Source organism: Ahaetulla prasina, chromosome 4, assembly GCF_028640845.1.
Source record: "Ahaetulla prasina isolate Xishuangbanna chromosome 4, ASM2864084v1, whole genome shotgun sequence".
In the NCBI taxonomy this organism is placed as follows: Eukaryota; Metazoa; Chordata; class Lepidosauria; order Squamata; family Colubridae; genus Ahaetulla; species Ahaetulla prasina.
The window spans coordinates 100,116,809-100,140,303 of NC_080542.1; the positions used below are offsets into that span (position 1 = coordinate 100,116,809).

The 23,495-nt window shown below is 37.1% G+C and overlaps 1 long non-coding RNA gene across 1 annotated transcript; it reads right to left on the reverse strand.

Moving 5' to 3' along the window:
* Positions 1-82: 82 nt before the first annotated feature.
* Positions 83-22,466, reverse strand: LOC131197616 (uncharacterized). The gene is made up of 3 exons (XR_009154996.1): positions 22,350-22,466; positions 5,213-5,389; positions 83-661 (listed from the first exon to the last, which is right to left on the reverse strand). It is a non-coding gene; the product is annotated as an uncharacterized LOC131197616 (long non-coding RNA).
* Positions 22,467-23,495: the final 1,029 nt, after the last annotated feature.

Sequence of the window (23,495 nt, forward strand, 5' to 3'; positions counted from 1 at the left end):
TGAAATAATGGAGTCAGGGAGGGATGAGTTCAGCCAAGTTTCACAAACAAATATAATATCAAATGTACCATTGTTTAATAAGAGGATAAATTCGGATAATTTGTTTACAATACTTCTTGCATTTATTAATTTACATTTGAGACCTGTAGTGTTTGGAGTAGGAGAGGTAAGGGGTATGCACACCTAGTTTTGATTGATACTTGATTGAGGGTTATGTCTCTTGCTTTCTAACCTGGTGCTTTAATCAGGGCAACTGGAATCCATCAATGGTAGCTGACTATTGTTGGACATTGCAGCAAGATGCATCAAACACTGAATGTAAATGGAAATCATCATCAAAACACTTTTAGCCCTGTTGAACTCAGGTAGCACATTGGAAATACTATGTAATTAAATCAATATGGTCATTAAAGGTGAATTTCATATTTCTCAAGATTTCTATCTAATATAGTCATTCTGAAATTGTTTTTATATTCAGTTTGAAGGAGTATCATACTCACCAAAAGTTTTTTTTAAAAAAGCAAAAGTTTTGAGAAAAATTGTTGTCCAGTATAATAGTGTAATTTTAGTTCAATAAGATTCAAATGAATATTTAAGGCAGTAGATATATATCCAAACCAGGTAAAGTTCATGTACATCTTCCAGACTTATCAAATTCATGCTACACAAAGAAAAAGAAAAGAAAACTTAGATTAAATCAAAGCATTTCGCCTATCATTAACTCTTTTAAGTGGCAGCAGTTCCCTATAGCAGGTTCTTAATTCTTTTCTGCCTATTTTAAAAAGAAGTACTAGAAATGAAACCGATCTTTGCCAGGTTTTCCATAAATTTCCAAAGCTGATTCTTGTTCTGTGCAATCTTCTTTTCTGGCATTTGTCATGACAAAAACAGACCTTCCATAGATAATTCTGATTTAGCTTTGACTTAATGTAGATTAATGCAGCCTTTCACCAACTGGTGTTCTACATATGTGTTAAATTTCAATCCCACAATCCTTAAGCATTAGATATGCTCACTAAGAGATGGAGAAATTGACAGCTAACACATCTGAAGGCTACTATGCTAAGAAATATTAGATTATTAGCATTACTTACCAAAGGGTATGCCATATAATTTGAAAAATTGTTAGTTTTTCAAATTCAAAATTAAGTTGACCTCACTCCTTTTTTAAACTTCAGCCTATTACACTTAAAAGTGCTATTATTCTTCAAGGATAATACAGAGAAAGATGTTTGGATGCAGCTATGGTATTTGGAAAAAAGTTAAATTCACAGAAATATAACCATATTATGATTTATTTTTAATACAGTTTGGTGAAGTTCATCATAATATTTAATACTACATTCTCTTCACTGTCATATGAACTATAATTGTACAGGGGATGAAGCAAAATAAAAAAATCCCTGAGGATTAATCATGGCTTTTAAAAAAAAATACCAGCTTTCATGATATCTTTGTTCTTTGTATCTTGGCTTTTGTTAGTGCATTTTTAATTAGGATCTGGTATCTGCAATAAACAGTAAACATAAAGAGCTTTGCAAAAATGTATTAGACTGTTTGTTTTCACACTCTAATGCATATTTGCACAATTTTACCATGAAAAAAGGAAAACATGCTAAGCTCTTGGGCTCTATCCCAAATGTCCTGGAATAGAATTTGGAAATGACTAAGAATGCAGTCATACCACATCATATTTCAGCACTTATCCCAAGGAAGAAGAACAATCACTATGATAGAAGCATATGATACAGCAAAGAAAACATCTATTTCTCATTTCCTTCTTAGTTTCAATAAAACAAATGTTTATTAAATTCACAAAGGATGGGAAATTTTGTTGACTTATTTTCAGATGAGAAAAATGATTTCTTCCTTAGCTCAGAACATTATTATTTTGCTCTATTTTTTTAACTAGAACAGATTCAGAAGTCATTACAAAAATTGTATTTCCAATTGAAACTTAGCTTTAGACCTGCTAATGGTTATTAAATTAAATAATTTGATTGCTTGTTTTAAATCAGGTAAGATATTCCAGTATTGGAATATGAAAAGAATATATGATAGGACAGTATCCTGTAAAACAGGGGTGTCCAACCTTGGCAACTTTAAGCCTGAAGGAATTCAACTCCCAGAATTCCATAGCCAGCTTTGCTGGCTGGGGAATTCTTAGAGTTGAAGTCCTCCAGGCTTAAAGTTGCCAAGGTTGGAGACCTCTGCTGTAGAATATCTACATAAATTTTAAATCTTACTTTTTAAGTAAGATCTAGGGGATTTTGATAGTTTTTATAATAAAAAAAAAAGTTTCTGTTCATGTGTGTTTGTGTCTATGTAAACAACTAATTGAAAATACTCTGCAAAAACTGGATGCAATTTCATTTTGAAACATTTCTATCAAAAAACACTAGAAAATTGTAAAGCTTTAAAATGTGGCTCTTGTGAACACTTGTAACTGAGATGATGCCTTGATACTCTTTGAATTTAATACAAAAATCATAAAAAATAGAAGGCCAGTCCAAGGTGTTAAAAATAAAATTTTCCTATAGAGCTATGCTTTAATGTATTTCCAAATATAACACAAGATTAAGTAATTTATTTTGTCATTTTATGTATTTATGGGCTGAAAGACTGTATGTAATAGATAAAAGATAAGAGTCTCAGATGTCAAACTAAAAGATGAAAATCATTACATTTTATTAGCAGACAATATATAAAAATGCCAAAGCAAACTGTAAAGAGAGGTATAGCGTTATGCTCAGAGGTCCTGCATCTAAGTTGCATTTGTTTTTCCCAATTCCCCAAAAGGGGAATAATAGTCCTGAATTTAATTAAAAATCTATTTTTAAGATCAAAGTAATGAAAAAGTTAAAAGGCTCCCTCACAAAGAAGAGTAATGTAAGAGTCTTGGGGAATCCAAAGTGATGAACTCACTGGTATTTTATTTCCTTTGGACTACTAAGGGATGGATCATTTGGGCAGGCTGCAAAATACTAAAATGAAGATTTTAGAAATCTATTAATTTTGCATGAACTAATGCTAGTGTCAGCTGTAATTATTCCAATGTACTTTAGGGGGCATTGTTTGTGAGCTTTTCTTTCAGAGCCCATTTTAGTTTTTATGTTCTTTCATGGTTTACTGTCACTTTTACCTAGCTTAATAATTACTGTGAGTTCCCAGTATACCTTTTTGCTTGTGTTATTCTTACCTACTATATAAAAGCCATGGAAGAGTCTCAGAAATTAATCTGAATGAAGTAAAGTTTATAGTTCCATATCATGCTTGGGACCAATCAAGCAGGACAGAGATGAGCGAACATAAAAGGTATACTTATTCAGAAAGAGAGACACATTTTCTACATCTCGATATCTTGGCCTATTCTTGCACACAGAGCTATATTAACTGTTAACAGCAAAAACATAAAAATAAAATAGAAATCTGTTCACCACTATCTAGCTGCCTACATGTTGGCATGAAAAAATCTGCAAGGCTCCCAAGGGACTCGGTAGACCATGCAAACAAAGCGATCAGCCTGTGAATTGCTGTAAAGCTTCTGCTTCTAAAGTTGTCTAAATTTCAATAAATCATTATTGGGTCAAATCTGGATTCTTTTGCAATATATTATCCTGGAGCTTATTTTATATGCTTCACTTATTTAGAAATGCACAGGTACTTAGGTGAACATGATACTGCTCTGTTCATTCAAGGACCCCCAACTTTTTTCAGGCTTATGCACAACCCTGAAAAAGAATCAAGCTGCTTTAATGGATTACGGAGAGGTTACGTAGGGCCAAAGCATTTCTTCATAATCATTTTCAAAGCATGCATAAACATATTTGTTAAGCTCTGCTGCTAAAGCTGTCCAAACATTTCTCCATTCTAAACTGAAACCAACCTTTTGCTTCTAATTTGTTCTAGAATTGTATTTACTTCATATCATGCTGGATTAGACACCTTATCTCTGGCTTCCTCTTTGTAATATTCTCTAAATTATATAAGCTTGTACACAGTGGTGGGGTTCAAGTAATTTAACAACCGGTTCTCTGCCTTAATGATTTCTTCTAACAACCAGTTTGCCAAACTGCTCACAAAGTTAACAACCGGTTCTCCCGAAGTGGTGCGAACTGGCTGACTCCCACCACAGCTTGTACAACCATTATATGTGAGGAGAGCCCACCTAAAGGACATTTTCATTTAAAGTTGCAATGGTGACCATGCTATCATGAACTGTGTAACTGAGAGGTCTGGAGACTGCTGTAATTATTCTAAATGCAAATTCAATCTGCAATGGTTGGGTTCCTATATTGAACTAAATCATAATGGGATGTACTTGGGCTTAGTTTAATGTGTTTTGTGAAACTGGTTTATGGGTGAACCAACCCATCACTTTGCATTAGATATTAAGCCAGTCTATTTAAGGGTCAAATCAGAGGTGGGTTTCAGCAGGTTCTGATTAGTTTTGGAGAACCGGAAGCGGAAATTTTGAGTAGTTTGAAGAACTGGTAGTAAAAATTCTGATGGGCCCCGCCCCCATCTATTCTCTGCCTCCCAAATCCCAGCTGATCGGGAGGAGATGGGGATTTTTGCAGTAACCTTCCCCTGGAGTGGGGTGGGAATGGAGATTTTACAGTATCCTTCCCCTGCCACGTCTACCAAGCCATGCCTACCAAGCTTTGCCACACCCACCAAGCCACACCTACAGAACCGGTAGTAAAAAAAATTTGAAACCCACCACTGGTCAAATACATTCTTGCCTATCTTGATGTTCCCAGATGCCAAGTGAATAACATTTATAGTATTGGGGATTCTGCATTCAATCAGCCTGTACTTGTCCATTTCTGGATATGACCCATACCAATAATTTTTCATACCTTTCCAGGGTGCCATTTGCCACTTATATATGTACTATGAGATTATTTGCTTTAGTATAATGTGTGGACCTATCCTATTGTGAGAATGGTGTGGCAATTACAGTATTAGATTGGGGAGTCTGATTAAAGTCCCCATTTTACATGGATATGACTAGATGACTGGCTGGTCTTTCTTCTTCTCCTTTAGCCCAATCCACCTTCCAGAGTGTGCTTCTGTGGAGATAAATCATCCTCCCTGTACATTGTGCTGGGCTGATAAATGAAAAGACAAGATATTATCGTACAAATTCACAATCTTCTATTTCAAGCTATGGCTTTCATTAATTTGAACCTTGCACTAGCTCCCTTACCTTCTGTTCTATGGTCCCAGAGGAACAACACATTAGGAAGTTGATTGTTTCTTCTGGCAGAGAGGAGCAGAGTTCCTTAAGCTATTCCTTTTCTAGTGGAGGAACAAAGTCTATTGAATCTTCTTACAGTGATGATCTTCCTGGGATATCAGGTGCATCCTTCAAATGCTCTTTGACCTGATTAGTGGCAAAGGACAAAGTGTGTTTCTTTTCTCTTAATACAGGAAAGTCATACATTTGTCTATATAGTTAGTAAAAACTATTAGTGGCTAAGCTAGGGTATGTCACTAAAAGACTAGAGAATATTTGCAGGTATTGGGAGTACTGGTAAACAGTCCTAAAGTTAATTCTTGCATTAATATGGGCTGCTGGAAGTTACTGAACTTAAGTTCAGTACACATTATTCTTTCTTACTTACTTAAAAAAAATTGTTATCAGCTAAAATTAGGACATGTACATTGCTATGGACATTTCTTTTACTATTTTAATCTAATTTAAAATTCACTTGTAGTCAGCTAATTGACTGACTAATTTTGAAGTCAGCAAGACTTAGGACATGCACACATTTATAGATATCCCTTTCACTATTTTTAATCTAATTTAAAATTAGTTTGTCCTTTTCTACACCAAATTTCCTGATTCCCAGATGATCATTATTGGGGCAGAAAGAACAAGTTTCATGTTATTCCTCCAGCCATGATTTTAGTGATCTTAGAATTACAGAACTGTAAATGTTCCAAAAATCATTTTATCCACAGAACTGTCCGGGATGTTTTGGTATATCAAGAATGCAAACTAATGAAAAACCATAATGGGATGACTATGAAAGAAACAAATATTATCTGGGTGATATAAATTGACCTGTTTTTATTATTTATTTTAACATACACTGGCAGCACATATCCCAAAACAATTCCAATCTCTGTTGAATCTCTTGATGTTTCCATTCTTTATTGTATTTGACATTTCATTCTATAATTTTTACTGCAATTTTATATAGCCAGTATGTTTAAATTTATGCAGTTCAGCCCAGCGATGGGTTTCAGATTATGTTACTACCGGTTCGCTGTGCGCCTGGTTCACATGCGCCCCTGCCTTCCGCACATGCACCCAGTTTTCTGCATATGCGCTTTGCTCATGCACGAGCCTTACGTGCAAGTGTCGGCCTCAAAAACATGCCTAAATAGGATGGCATAGAGCCGGGGCAGGTTGGCATACCCACCCACAATTTCCACTACCAGTTCAGGCAAACTGGTCTGAACCAGCTGAATACCACCTCTGGTTCAGCCTTCACTGATATGCCCAGTTTAATGTAATTGGGAGATTGCTTTTCCTTAGCCTGTTAGTTTTAGTTAGGGATGGTTAGTGTTTGTTTTAAGTTTTAGTTAGGATGCCTTCAGCAGAGCTTAATAGCAGATATATCTATAACTATAGTGTATATCATCACATCAAAAAATAGATCAGTTTCACTCTGCTGGCAGCACTGCTTAATACATATGTGTACAAATACACAATTTCTATGTAACACAAACAATAAGAAATAAATCTACATGCAGTCTTTTTGTGGGAAAACATTTGAATATTTATCAATATCAATCATTGATATTTGAAAAAAATGGGATTAGAACAGTCTCCTTCTGAGTTTTATCCTGTTTGTCAAATGTTTAAATTATATGTTTTTCCAATACTAAGGAATTCAGTTTGCAATACTTTTTTTACTTGATTTTCTACACGTTAAATATGTACATTCTCTGTGAATGAAGAATCTCTGTAATCTCTGTGAATGAAGTGATGTAATCACTGTGATGTAATCTCTGTGAATGAAGAAACTAAGCAGTGTTTATCAACATAATCATATAGTCATTTCAAGAAGACCTGCAATACATGAATGAGACATCACAAAACACAACCGATTATAAGAATCACTTTGGGCCAGGGATGAAATCCAGCAGGTTCTGGCAGGTTCTGGAGAAGCAGTAGCGGAAAATTTGAGCAGTTCAGAGAACCGGTAGCGGAAATTTGAGTAGTTTGGAGAACTGGCAAATACCACTTCTGGCTGGCCCCAAAGTGGGGTGGGAATGGAGATTTTGCAATATCCTTCCCCTGGAGTGGGAAGGGAATGGAGATTTTACAATATCCTTCCCCTACCACACCCACCAAGCCATGCCCACAGAACCAGTAATAAAAAAAATTGGATTTCACCACTGCTTTGGGCCATTTGTCATACATGCTAGAATTTCAAGGCAGACACTGTAGCAAAGTGGGTCTGAGTTGAATAGGAGACCAGTGTTCAAAAGATTCTCAATAACATCAACTAACTTTAGCAATGACAGCATAAAATAAAATAAGTGTGGCAGTCTGTAAGTATAAACAGGGAATGTTGGGGAAATGTTGGGGTGTGCATAAGTGCACAAAAGTGCCTACCATTCCTGTCCTATTGTTTCCTTTCATTGTATGTGCTTGTATATAATGTTGTGACAAAATAAAATTTTAAAAAATGAACAAATGGTGAAAGCAGTGTCAAGCATGATAGAAGCTCCATCTCTTTTGTGCATGTATTGCAATATTGTATAGACATATAAAAGGAGCTGATTTTGTCATTTTGATAAAAAGCACCAGGTCCTATTTATTGAAGGCAAAGGCTGCCTTAACTCCACATTGAACTCTCATTCATCGAAAGAGAATTTTGGTAAGAAGAAGAGGTCTTTTTGTAATGATCTGGCTAATGTCTTTAACACACTCTAGCTTAGCTTGCAGGTAAAAAAAATTTAATTGCTTCAGCATTTTAAAACATTTTAAATGCTTTTCTAATTCCTTATATATTGTTTCTCTAAATTCCCATTTTATGTCATTTAAGTGACATTTAAGTTCATTTTTGGGAGCTGTTTTATTTATTTTATTTATTTATTTATTTTATTCGATTTTTATACCGCCCTTCTCCCGAAGGACTCAGGGCGGTGTACAGCCAAGTAAAAAATCACAGTATAAATATTAAAAGTGCATAAGAGCACAAAAGTGCCTACCGTTCCTGTCCTATTGTTCTCTTTATTATATCTAATTAATATAGCTATGCATATCCTTTACATATGTGTGTGTGTGTGTGTGTGTGTGTGTGTGTGTATTTCATGATATGTTTTTCTTTTTTTTACTATGACAATGTTTATATATTGTGACAAAATTAAATTTAAAAAAATCTATTTCAGTAGTACTATTCTGAACTTGTTGATTAAAGAAAGTATACATTTAACTTTTAAATAAACAAAATAAATATTTAACAACCCTAACTGAAAAATAAATATTTAATATCCTTAAAAATAGGATTTTGTATCATGGGAAATGGTATAGAAATGAAATACAATCAATAAATGAAGGCAACAAAAGATGGTATTTGTCTCCTTCTTTCTCTTTTTCTAATACCTCATTCTCCTGTACCATTAAAAGATGCATCCCAGTTTACATAACACATGTATATATCTATCTTGACTATAGCTGATATCACTTAGTTGAAAGATGCAGCAATATCTTCACACTGAAATAAAACTTCTTTTATCACTTGGGATTGTTTTTTGACAAGTTCTTGGAGGACAACACCTCCTAACTCAGTGATAATTCAGCAGATATCCTAGCTGCCTTTTCTACTTACTTCAGAAAACAGATACTCTTAACTATTTTAGAGGAGGTGCACAGGATTTTGCACTTGGGATAGAAAACTTGTGAAATAATATGACAACAGTTTGGAAATTGTTGTGTCTGCCAATCCATGCATCGTACTTAGTTTTGTCTTAATGTCCATTGAGAATATATTGAAAACTTAACTGCTGATGCAAGAATCCTCCTATCTAGTCACAGATATATGTTTTGAAATAGTAGAAAATACTTGTAGATCAGGTTTTAGATTTTGGCAGTGGTTTGCTCTCCAAAGTTGTTTCAATTTAGTTTCTGAATGTTTTGTTACCAGACTAGGTAACATCATCATCATCAGGATTGTCTTGTCTTATTCTCCTTAGCTTATAAATGTCTTGTGTGCCAATGTGGTCAATTGGTCATTTGGTTGGTTGTTCGTTTGGAGCTATATTTAAATTCTGAGCATTGGTTCTCTTGCTGATTGGTAGTTTGAATGGTCTGATTTCTTATATATTCATATGCTGGATCTAGGTAACATATTTGTTAATTGCTCCTTTGGTAGAATACCAGGCCTCAACAAATTCATGTTCATGGTGGGTGCTAGCGTGGCCAATGATTTTTGTTCCTTCCCAATCAAACTGGTGTTGTTCATTATCAATGTGGTTTGAGATCAGAGATTTTTGGTCATGCCATTTTACTATTAGTTGATGTTCATGAACCCTAGGTCTCAATTGCCTTCCTGTTTGTCCTAACATAGAATTGGTTACAATCATTATAAATGATTTTGTATATTATGTTGCTGATGTCTTCCTTCTGTTTTTTGTCTTTGATTTTAGATAGCTCTTTTCTAAGTGTAAATGTGAGTTTGTGAGCTATCATTATTACTAGGGCTTGCAGTATTCTGTCAGCCATTTCAAATGTTCCTTTGATGTATGGCAGGACTTGTTTTTGTGTTGTGATTATATTTTGTTGGGGTTTGGATGACAAGGATCATATTATGATTTTTTTTTTAGATAGCATTGCAGAGGAAAACTTTGAAAAGATGTTTCTCTTCTGCTTTTCTTAATGACTCAGTGCTGCTGTATGTTTTGGCTCTTTTGAAAAGGATCTGGATGCAACTCTTCTTCTGTGTAGTGGGTGATTGCTTGTGAAATTTAGAATTTGGTCTGTGTGTGTTGATTTTCAGTATATGCAGGTTGTTAATGGAATAGAATAGAATTCTTTATTGACCAAGTGTGATTGGACACACAAGGAATTTGTCTTTGGTGCATATGCTCTCAGTGTACATAAAAAGACAAGATACACTCATCAAGAATCACAAGGCACAACACCCAGTGATAGTCATATGGTACAATAAGCAATCAAATCATACTAGGAAACAATCAATATCAATATAAATCGCAAAGATACAAACAACAAAATTACAGTCAGGTAATCACAAGTGGGAGAAGATGGGTGACAGGTACAATGAGAAGACCAATAGCAATAGTAATGCAGTCTAATGTGAATAATTTGACAGTGTTGAGGGAATTATTTGCTTAGCAGAATGATGGCATTTGGGAAAAAACTGTTCTTGTGTCTAGTTGGTCTGGTGTGCAGTGCTGTATAGCATCGTTTTGAGGGTAGGAGTTGAAACAGTTTATGTCCAGGATGTGAGGCATCTGTAAATATTTTCACAGCCCTCTTTTTGACTCGTGCAGTATACAGATCCTCAATGGAAGGCAGGTTGGTAGGAATTGTTTTTTTTACAGTTATAATTATCCTCTGAAGTTTATGTCTGTCTTGTTGGGTTGCAGAATCAAACCAGACAGTTATAGAGGGGCAGATGACAGACCCAATAGTTCCTCTATAGAACTGTATCAGCAGCTCCTTGGACAATTGGGTTTCCTGAGTTGGCGCAGAAAGAACATTTTCTGTTGTGATTTTCTGATGATGTTTTTGATGTGAGGTGTCCATTTTAGGTCTTGAGATATGATATAACCTAGAAATTTGAAGGTCTCTACTGTTGATACTGTATTGTCTAGTATTGTAAGAGGTGGTAGTATGGGAAAGTTTCTCTTAAAGTTTACTACCATTTCTACAGATTTGAGTATGTTCAGTTCCAGATTGCTCCGGTCGCACCACAAGGCTAGTTGTTTAACCTCCCATCTGTATGCGGATTCATCGTTGTCTCAAATGAGACCAATCAATGTTGTATCATCTGCAAACTTCAGTAGTTAACAGATGGATTGTTTGAGATGCAATCATTGGTATATAAAGAGAAGAGAAATGGAGAAAGCACACGTCCTTGGGAGGCCCCTGTGCTAATTATACAGGTATCGGATGTGATTTTGCTTAGCATAGAATAGAATAGAATTTTATTGGCCAAGTGTGATTGGACACACAAGGAATTTGTCTTGGTGCATATGCTCTCAGTGTACATAAAAGAAAAGATACGTTCATCAAGGTACAACATTTACAACACAATTGATGATCAATATATCAATATAAATCATAAGGATTGCCAGCAACAAGTTATAGTCATACAGTCATAAGTGGAAAGAGATTGGTGATGGGAACTATGAAACGATTAATAGTAGTGCAGATTCAGTAAATAGTCTGACAGTGTTGAGGGAATTATTTGTTTAGCAGAGTGATGACCTTCGGGAAAAAACTGTTCTTGTGACTAGTTGTTCTGGTGTGCAGTGCTGTATAGCATCGTTTTGAGGGTAGGAGTTGAAACAGTTTATGTCCAGGATGCGAGAGATCTGCAAATATTTTCACAGCTCTCTTCTTGATTCGTGCAGTATACAGGTCCTCAATGGAAGGCAGGTTGGTAGGAATTGTTTTTTCTGCAGTTATAATTATCCTCTGAAGTTTATGTCTGTCTTGTTGGGTTGCAGAATCAAACCAGACAGTTATAGAGGGGCAGATGACAGACCCAATAGTTCCTCTATAGAACTGTATCAGCAGCTCCTTGGACAATTGGGTTTCCTGAGTTGGCGCAGAAAGAACATTTTCTGTTGTGATTTTCTGATGATGTTTTTGATGTGAGGTGTCCATTTTAGGTCTTGAGATATGATATAACCTAGAAATTTGAAGGTCTCTACTGTTGATACTGTATTGTCTAGTATTGTAAGAGGTGGTAGTATGGGAAAGTTTCTCTTAAAGTTTACTACTATTTCTACAGATTTGAGTATGTTCAGTTCCAGATTGCTCCGGTCGCACCACAAGGCTAGTTGTTTAACCTCCCATCTGTATGCGGATTCATCGTTGTCTCAAATGAGACCAATCAATGTTGTATCATCTGCAAACTTCAGTAGTTAACAGATGGATTGTTTGAGATGCAATCATTGGTATATAAAGAGAAGAGAAATGGAGAAAGCACACATCCTTGGGAGGCCCCTGTGCTAATTATACAGGTATCTGATGTGATTTTGCTTAGCATCACCTGCTGCTTCCTATCTGTTAGTTAATCTGCCATCATCTTGTCTCCTTAGGTCAATATCTAGGAAGGGGAGTTGTTCTTTTTCTTCCTCAGGTGTAAAATTGATCCCATTGAATACGTTGTGGAGTAGATGGTGTATCTCTTCTAGTCTGGTGTGTTTTACAATGGTAAAAAGTTTCATCCATGTAATGTACCCAAAATTTTGGCTGGATGTTTGGCAGGACTGTTCAAGTTTCTGCATTAAATTATTATTACAGATATATATTATGACAATATCACCAAAGCATTCATCATCTTGGCAAATAGAATTTGAAAGCATAATAAAGTTTGTATATTTCACTCACTGACTGAGACAAGTTCTTAAAATAAAACTAGAGTAAATAGGATTGATGTTATTCACTAGGAAAGCTATCATTTTAAGGACTGGATAGAAAGAGATAGCCATTATCCTTTCAAACACTACATAATAATGTCTTCCATGTTTAGGACTTGTCTCTCATGAGAGAAGACCCTCTATATTAAAGCATATGGTTTTCACAGCCAAAAGAATGATACGTAATGCTGGTGTTATTGCAGGAAACTGCAATTGATATATCTTATAAAATTCATGGACATGGAACCAAGTGCCCCGATGACAATGGGTATCACTGTTACATGTTTCATCCATAATCGTGTAGTTTCAATGGCCAGGTCATGATATTTTGTGATTTTTTTCCAGTTCTTTTTCTTCAACTCTGGCATTTCCTGGTACCGCGATGTCAATAAATTTTACATTTTGGTTTTTGACAGCTGTGATATCTGAAGTGTTGTGTTCCAAATGACAATCCATCTGTAGTCCCACAAGATCTTCACCTTCTCATTTTCTATAACTTTTTCCGCTTTATGTTCCCATGACTTTTTGGATAAGTCGTATTTTTTACCTAATGACCAGTGGATTAATTTAGCAATTCAGTCGTGTTTAGCTTTGTAATCAGTTTGTCCGATTTTGCTGCATTCACATATTAAATGTGAAACATTTTTGATTTTGTTGTTGCAAAGTCAGCAGTTTGGATTGTTGGTGGATTTTGGTATCTTCGCTTTCATGGCATTAGTTTGTAGTGCTTGTTCTTGAGCAGTGAGTATTAAACCTTCTGTTTCTTTCTTGATGGTTCCCATCTTAAGCCATGCCCATGTAAAGATGTCATCACATTTTCCTTCAATGTTTTTCAAGTGCTGTCCATGCAAAGCTTTGGTTTTCCATCTATTTAATCTGTCATCCAGCTGTTTTTCCTTATATTCTGCCATAACATAACATAACATAACATAACATAACATAACATAACATAACATAACATAACATAACATAACATAACATAACATAACATATTAGCCAAAGTCCAGTTGATTATTCCAGATGAGTAGCGTATTTATCCTGCACTTTTATATTTAATTTAATTACATTTTTTAGCAATGGAACATGCCTAATACTGCTGTCTCCTATTTACGCTACAATCCCATGACAGATGTTGGGCTGCAGAAAAGTGAGTGACCCAAAGTCATTCCATCAGGCTTTCATGCCTAAAGTAGGCCTAAACCTCACAGTCTCCTGGTTTCTAGTCAGCACCATAATTACTATACTAAACTAGCTACTCACTACAGTTTTATTCCTTTCTTGATATTTCATTCAAAAGTATTTATAAAAAGGTAAGAAAAAGGATACAGCTCTATGTCTATCTACATCTATCTACACATCTACAGATCCTCATGTTGTTTAGTTGATTATTTGAAAGTGGAATATTTTTTATAATTAATTTTGGCCAACTTAAAAGCAGATGTAATAGAAGTATTACTCAAAAGTATTTTAATCTATAATGATTTCATATAAGTAGATTTTTCTATGCTCTAAATGCTCTGTTAATAATGCAAATTATTCTTGCCATTGACGTCTGTAAAATATAGCTTAAAAAAGTGACCATAAAAACTTGAACTATATTATAGGAAGTATAGAAGATGAGTGGTTATATATATACATATAGATATTATATACATACGTAATGCAAAGTCACCCATCTCACGCAAAAATGACAATAAATATATAAAACAATAAATATATTAAAAAGTTCCATTCCCCTACCATGTTTTCTTAACCCTGGAAGCCCCATAGGTGCTTTTTTAAAAGACCACTTGGAGGTTTATCAGTGCCCTCAGGGTCAACTGAACAGTGCAAATGGGTGTGGAAACTTTTTGGAACTGCTGAAAGGACTATGTTATAAACAGAAGTTAGGTTGTGTTTTATCTCCCCTGCCTTTATTGAATGAGGGCTGTTGAATTTTAATGTAGATGGCCTCTTTGACCCCTCTTTTAAACAAGTAGTCCTCTGTCTCCAGAATATGGACTTTTGAAGACTTTGCTGTCTTCCAAGGAGTGGTATTTGTCTTTCAAATGCAGTTTAACTGCTGAATCTTGTCCTGTGGGTCTGTTCTCCTATATTGTGCCATGCATTTGTGAAGTGGTTATCTTGTTTCTCCCATGTACAGATCTGCATGTCTTACTGCATTGTACTGCATATATCACATTGCTCAGTTTGTGTCTGGGTTTTTTATCATGGGGTGAACAAGCATCTGCCTCAGTATATTCTTGCGTTTAAAAAGTGCATATGTTGTGTTGGGTGAAAAACCTCTTGAGCTTTTCAGATATTCCTACAATGCATGGAATGACAACATTGCTTTGTTTATTGTTCTCTTCTTTGTTATGGAGGAGCTCCTGGGTCTTTTTTTTTTTTTTTGATTTGATGATCTACACATCAAGGCAGCCCTCAGGACTTGTGATTACCTCAACTGGGCCTTCATAAAATAAATAAATAATACATTTATTTATATTACCCCATATTGAATGAAAATTGCTTTTTCTTGCACTCCTCCCACCTCTGTTGCTGCCATGCTGGTGAGGGTTGACAGAGTTGATGTCCAGCACTTTCGAAAGGAGCCAAATTATCCAACCTTGATTTAGATAATTATTTCAGACCTGAATTTATAGTTTAAAGCAGAAAGCCCATAGATGCCATTAAAATTCAGTTTTCAGAAATTTGACTAGCATGGTGAGAAAAATTGAGATCAGAGATTCAGCAAAATCAAGACAGCCTTAGCTTCCCCATATTACTACCGGTATATTCTTTTTGCTAGTGCTAAATTCAGATAAGTATATTCAGGAATTGAATAGAATTTTCTAACTGATCTACCAGTCACAGTTCCTGACTTCCAATTTCTGTCATTTCCTTTATCACATTGGCATACATTTGTACATATATCAATACTGATGAGAAGAAGGGCAGGAAAGTGTTGTTAGACATTTAGTGCAACAAGCCTAAATTTATTCACATATTAAAAAATGTAAAGGCCAACTCAATCATATTAAACCCTAAAATACTATATAAAGCCTCCAGATGGTATGCTTGTTTAATATATGCAAACTTGTGTTCCTAATACTGTCACTCTTATCTTCCCTCATCCCCATACCCTAAATTTACCTATTATGGCTCTTCCTGAAAGAAGACCTTCAGCAACTTGTTAAACCTGTTGGCATCATTGAAATTTTGTGTGGGTTTAAAAGCCCATCAAAACAGATCTTATTATAACTAGAGATTAAAAACCTGTTAATTTAGTTGTGCCCAGTGTAGTGGAGCAACAGCTATAAACATGCATTCTTAAAATGCAATGAATGGCTTCTTTTATTTGATGCTTAGATGGATAAAATAGTTTTACACGAGGTTGGCTAATTTTTTTTATTTTTTTTTTACATTTATACCCCGCCCTTCTCCGAAGACTCAGGGCGGCTTACAATGTATAAGGCAATAGTCTCATTCTATTTGTATATTTTTTACAAAGTCAACTTATTGCCCCCCCCAACAATCTGGGTCCTCATTTTACCTACCTTATAAAGGGTGGAAGGCTGAGTCAACCTTGGGCCGGGCTCGAACCTGCAGTAATTGCAGGCTTTGTGTTCTATTAACAGGCTTCTCTATTGCCTGAGCTATCCCGGCTATACTTTCTTGATGCATTTATTTAATAGATTTTACAAAAATAGTCAAAGGTAGGTAACCATATCATTTCATGTTGAATGGAAACTCATGCTCCAGCACATTGTTGCAATTATTTTTGTTAAGATAATTATTCTTTCCTATCCCTCTCAATCCTTTTAATGAACTCTATCTTCCTAACATTGCCATTTGGAGCTCTGGTGGAAGACTGTTAAGAGGACCACTGTAGCTACATAGAAGCACTTCTTCTTGCCAGATCTCTTGAAGAGGAGGTCAGTGTTGAAATATATGCACTGAACAGAAAGAGTCTATTTGAAACATACAGTTTTAACTACATAGTTGCCAAGCCATATAGCACTTTATAGGTCAAAACTGGGATTTAAATCTTCCTGTTGGCAACCAGAACATCATAGCACAAGTATTATATATGAGCCATGGTAGAGTACAGTACTGCAGGCTACTTCTGCTGACTGCTGGCTGACTGCAATTTTGCAGTTCAAATCTCACCAGGCTCAAGGTTGATTCAGCCTTCCATCCTTCCGAGGTGGGTAAAATGAGGACCCAAATTGTTGGGGGAAATATGCTGACTCTGTAAACTGCTCAGAGAGGGCTGTAAAGCGGTATGTAAGTCTAAGTGCTATTGCTATTATATAAATGTAGCATCTATTAGCTGCCAACAAAGGGGCTGATTAATTTTGCAGCAATTGCAGATTCCAAATATTTTACTTAAATTTTATAACAAGTCCATCTAGAAGGAAACATCATAAAACAAAATACATTTTCTGCCTACTTTGTAAAAATATCTTATTCCTGCCCAATAAAAGAAGCCTTGGCTTCAGAGCAAACATAAGCCACCCAGAGTTGTTGGATATGAGATGGGTGGCAAATAAATTTCATAATTAATTAAATAAATAAATAACCAAGTTTCTGTCTTCTTTTATGTGTCATTCCTTCAGGCGTTAAGCAGTACATTGTTCATTTCCTCTTGTCCAAGCTCAGCATTTTCTTTTCTTCATAGGATTTCCCTTCTCTTGACCATTTTGGTTACTCTTCCATGGACCGACTGAAATTGTTTATTTCCTTCTTAAAGAATGACATCCAAAGCTGAGTATTTCAGATAAAATATTAAACTAGTATAAAATAAAATGAAGCTATTATTTCTACTGGTTTGGAAACTACAGCTCTCTTAATACACATTAATCTTCTTTGCAGCTTCATCACACCGATGATTCACATTCAGCTTCTGACTGAACACCTTTCTAAGATCCCATTCATATATACAGCTGCTCCTGTGCTATATCTGTTCCTGTGGCGCGATTTCCTTTATGTCTAAATACATTGATTTCTGATATATTTCATTTTACTTGATTCAGCCTAGTTTTCTATTGTAGAAACAATTAATTTTGTTTTTCCTATATAGTTTCTTTTAATTTTCCTTCTGTTTTGAGAGAGATCCGTGACAGATTTGTGCTACATTCAAATGTATGGTAGCTCCTTCCCTATTACTAATAAAAGTATTAAAAAGTACATCTTTTTAAAGTTTCCTTTAAAAAGTAAACTTTTTAGTTTTTAAAGTAAACTTTAAAAAGATGTACGTTTTAGATGTACTAAAAAGTCATGCAGCAACCCATTGAAAAATTCCCTCCAACTTAACGAAGAGCCATCAATGAGCATTCTTGGAGTATAATTTCCAAACCTACTGTGAACTTCTGTCACAATATAATGATGATGTATCGTTAATTGTATTATTACTAAGCAAATCTGCTGATGTTACATTATGATTGACTTTAAAATATACTCAGCATTTACATTTTTGAACTCTTACAAATAGAGACAGGCATCACCAGCAATAATTTTCTTGAATGGGTAGTCCTTGACTTACAATCACAATGGAGTTTGGAATTGCAGTCAAAAGTGGTTGCGATCATAAATCATGGCACAACATGACAGGACTCAATTTTATGACCATGTTTACAATCCATTATTCCAAATAAGTATTTTTTACTGGAAACTGGCAAAAAACCCTCTCCAAACATGTGATTGGGCACACTGCAGTTGATTGCAAATATGAGTTGATTGTAATGCACAGAAATGTAATCACATCACCACAGTACATGTGGGAGAAAGCAGTCATAACTTTGGGGACAGGTTGTGTATTCACTGAATACTTCTTCAAATAATTTTCTGTCACTAGATGACAGAATATATACATCACAAAATGTTAAACAATGGGGAATGTATGATAACTAATTTCCTCCTTCCCTTGTTTTTCAGAAAATGAAGGCAGCCTGTACAGTTTAGTCTCCGTTTTCCAATTGTGAGTCTGTTGTTGGTAAAATATTTAATCTGTATTATGTTAGGTGGCAGAAGGGCAAGGAATGGGAAATAAATCTCTCATGGGTTCCTCCCACAAAGTTTCTGGGTTCTTCTGTGATGCAGAAGCCTATGACTGGAAAGGATGGTAGAGGACAGGAAGGCCTGGAGGAATGTTGTCCATGGGGGCGCGATGGGTCGGACACGACTTCGCAACTAACAACAACAACATGACTGGAAAGCAAAATACTAGTGTGGCTATGGTCTGTAATAATTGATCAGAATCTCCCTTTGAAGTTGATAATGTTAAGTTTATGCTGCTGTGGTGTGATTTATTAGATTCCAGAAGATATTATTATAATAGTATCACTACAACTATGCAGTATTTCTTCCTGAGCTAGCAGGACTGAATTATGTAATACAAAACCTTAGTTCTTGACATTGGACACTGTAATATCCATGCTGAGGGTGCCCATAAAAAGTGGCTCTGGAATTATATTATTATTATTATTATTATTATTATTATTATTATTATTATTATTATTATTATTATTATTATTATTATTATTATTATTATTTATTATATTTGTATACCGCCCATCTCCCAAAGGACTCAGGGCAGTTCACAGCCAATAAAACAACAGAAAACATATAATACATATAAAACAGCAAAAAAAGAATAGAAAATTAATTCAATTGATGGCCTAAAACTTTTAAATACAAATTTAAAACCCCGTTTAAAACCCCTGATTTATAACCCCAATTTAAAACTACGTTCATGCTAGTCCTGCTCTTCGAAACAGCAATGTCTTCAGCTTGCGGCGGAAGGACCTGAGGTCGGGGAGTTGACGAAGCCCCAGAGGGAGCTCATTCCAGAGGGTAGGAGCCCCCACAGAGAAGGCCCTCCCCCTGGAGGTCGCCAGCCGACATTGTTTAGCTGATGGTATCCGGAGGAGGCCCTCTCTGTGAGAGTGCACTGGTCGGTGAGAGGCTAATGGTGGCAGTAGGCGGTCCCGTAAATATCCCGGCCCTATGCCATGGAACGCTTTAAAGGTGATAACAAGTACCTTGAAGTGAACCCGGAAGACCACCAGGAGCCAGTGCAGATTACGCAGGAGGGGTGTTACATGGGAGCCACAAGGTGCTCCCTCTATCACCCGCGCAGCCGCATTCTGGACCAGTTGGAGTCTCCGGGTACCCTTCAAGGGGAGCCCCATGTAGAGAGCATTACAGTAGTCCAGGCGGGATGTAACAAGGGCATGAGCGACCATGCATAAGGAAGCCCGATCCAGAAAGGGGCGTAACTGGCGTATCAGGCGAACCTGATGAAAAGCTCCCCTGGCGACAGCCGTCATATGATCTTCTAAAGACAGCCGTGCATCCAGGAGGACGCCCAGATTGTGAGCCCTTTCCGTGGGGGCCAATAGCTCGCCCCCAATGGTCAGTGATGGAATTAGCTGATTGTACCGGGCCGCTGGCATCCATAGCCACTTGGTCTTGGTGGGATTGAGTCTGAGTCTGTTCCTCCCCATCCAGACCCGTACGGCCTCCAGGCACTGGGACATCACTTCAACAGCCTCGTTGAGGTGGTTAGGGGTGGAAATATAGAGCTGAGTATCATCAGCGTATAGATAAACTGGGGACTCTTCAAATTGATATCTTGTCCCATGTATGCAGTAAGACACACATTAAATTTAGAACTGAAAAGAATTAAATGTAGAAAAATCTCCTGTAGTTATGTTTTCATAGTTAGATCATTCTCTGGTCAGTTTAAGATTAAGTATTATAAACTTCTGTGGAGATTGAAGAACTGTGAAAACAGTCCAACTAGTTGTGTGAAGTTAATTTAACCTATAAATAAGTTTTAAACATGTCACATTCTAAAGTTGAGCAGGAGCACAATTTGTACTTAACATTGCAATGACCCTGTAAATCTTTGTAACAGGAGAGTCATCACTGAGAACACATAGGTTTCAATTTGTGCTGAAACCAACCATTTAAGGCACATATTTCTTTAAAAGACAATGGGTGATGAACAGTGTGATAAATCCAGGCTGTCTTTGGAATCATATAAAGTCTGTTCAGAGATATATTTGCTAGTTAACTGCTGATAAAGTCAGTACAGTGCAGTATGATTTGAGAATCATTAGCCTGTCTGAAAAGTCAGAATTCGGGCTACATAAGGTCAGTCTTGTTCTATTTTTATGGATAATTTCTAATTAGTATTACTCACTGATTGCATCCTTGGGGAAATGTAGCAACCAGTTGCAAATTGAAACATTCACTCCTTAGTAATGAAAGCAAGAAGAGGTAAAAATCTCTCTCTCTCTCTCTCTCTCTGTGTGTGTGTGTGTGTTTTCTGCCACTTTTAACTGGCCAAAATGATGAATTTCTGGGCCAAACTTCATCAACAAGTTTGTAAGAAAGATAACCCACAGAATGCCAGGACCCATTACTCCCAAGGGAATGATATTTGGCCAAATTGTGGCTACTTCAGAAAATTAGAGAATTATCTGTTTCCATATCTCATTCTGTTGCTTTTCTATAGTTGATATACTAGTTCCAACCTATTCAGTATACGAGTTCCAACCTATTCTGAGCAATGAGAATTTGAATGTGTGGGTAGGTTTGTTATTTGGAGAATGTGCCGTAACTGGTTTCTGGATATATGTAATTTTCCATAAATATAGAAGAGAAGGGAGTATCATCTCCTACATTTTAGAGAAGGAAGGAAGGAAGGAAGGATTTCTAATGCTCCTTGATAATGTCCCACAAGGAAACTCAATGGGGAAACTGGCAGGAACTCAGAAATTACTCCTGCTCTGGTTTTTTTGCTCTCACCGATGATAATTTTGTTTCTTTTTAGGTAAGGAAATATCTCTGAAACATAAGCTAAGGGAAACATTTTAATCACTGAAACTATTTTTAATGCACAAAAATAATGATTAGATCTGCATATGAAACCATTCAGGGAAGGATACCATAAAGCTGTAGCCTTTTAAACATTTGCTGAACTAAAACAGCCAGCATCCGAATGATCCATTATAAGTCCTACTGTTGAAAGCAGCTGAGAATGAAGACAAGAAGTTTCCCAGCCTTCTAATATCTGATAAGCACTATCTGTACTACAATAACAATGATAGGTTCCTTGGTATGTTATTTTCAGAAGATAGCACCATTTGAGCATAACTTCACACTTATAATTCTGCTCTTACAGGTCTCAGCTTTGACAAACCTTTTGAGTAGTAACAGAATCAAATCTAATATGATGCTTATTTCACAGGTGTGCTGCTATTATACAGAAGCTTTGACTGTTCAACAGGGCAGATCCAGATATTATACTGTTTCCCAATTAACAAGCTCACCTTGAGAGATGTTCAGCAGGGGTGGGATTCAAAAATGTTAGCAACCGGTTCTCTACCCAATTGCTGAGTGGGCATGGCCATGGTGGGCGTGCCCTACTCAGCCTCCTGCACAACAGCAGGATGTGTGTGTATTTTCATCTTCTCCAGGCTACTGATGCTTTTTTTGAGCCTCCGGGAGGGTGAAAAGGCCTCCCCCAGGCTCCAGAGGCCCTTCGGAGGCTGGAAATGGGCCCATTTCCAGACTTCTGAAACTCCCGGGAGGCCCGTTTTTCACCCACCCTAGGCTCGAGAGGCTTTCCTCGAGCCTCCAGGAGGGTAAAAACAGCTGTTTCCAGACTTCCAGGAGGCCCGTTTTTTGCCTTCCCAGAGCCTCTGCACAGGCCCTGCACTTACCTGGCATCCAAAACGGGCTGCATGGAGACTCCTGGGAGGGGAGGGGCCATCCAGTCATTGCAACTACTGGTTCAGCGAACCAGATGTAAAAATAGCATCCGGCTCACCTGAATTGGTCCTAACCGGCTGAATCCCACCCCTGGTGTTCAGCAAAGGAATGAACATTTCCTGAGTCATGGCAGTTCCTGTAATGAAGATTACTATTTCCTGGTGCTAATAGAATAGAGGGTGTTATGTATTCATGTATGTACCTTTAAATATTTGGGCGGGAAATCAGCACGTTGCTGATTGGACGAAGCCGCCAGTAGAACTGTATATAAGGAGAGGTTTTTCCCCAGCTTAGTCGCTGGGTTCACCATATATTAAAGAGCTGTTGTCACTACCCTGGTCTCCAGCCTCGTTACTTCCCGAACTTAACATTGGCGACGAGGGTGGGATTTCGAGGCTAAGGAGAACCAGAACCGAGCTGAAGCACGAAAGAACCGAACCCAGCAAACACAGGGCAGAAAAGCGGAGATGGCCAGTTACACTCCGCCCGCACCGTTTGACCCGGCTAAAGAGAAATGGGGAACGTATATGACCCGTTTCGAAAGCTTTCTAGAAGCCAACGAACTGCAAGGAGTTCCAGATAACCATAAAGGGCTTATTTCTTAAGCCACTGTGGTCCGGAGGTCATTGATATCGCGGAAGCCCTGGCAGAGCCAACGCCGATACAATCGTATCGTGGCCAACTCTGCAAACCTTACTAAAAACCATTCGCCAACGCCGTCCAAATCGTGCGGCGGTTTGAATTCGGAGGCGAAGACAGATGGAGGCGAATCCATAGGTGACTACATAGCCGCTAAGGAAAGCGTCCAAGGACTGCAGGTACGCGACCTAGACGAGGTGCTCCTAGAGCAACTCATCCGAGGGGTCAGAGACATCCGTTTGAGGCGACGGCTGCTAGCAAAGAGCAACCTGCGCTGGCCAACGCTCTGGACGAAGCCAGAGCACATGAAATGTCCACCCAAGCGGCGGAGACACTGCAAAGCCTCTCCACCAAAGGCGAGCACAAAGCCAACCCCAGTGCACCAGGAGGAGGTTCAGACCGAATCCGACGGTGAAGATGAGGAAGGGTCTGCCGAACCGAGAAACGCGACAAGAGGA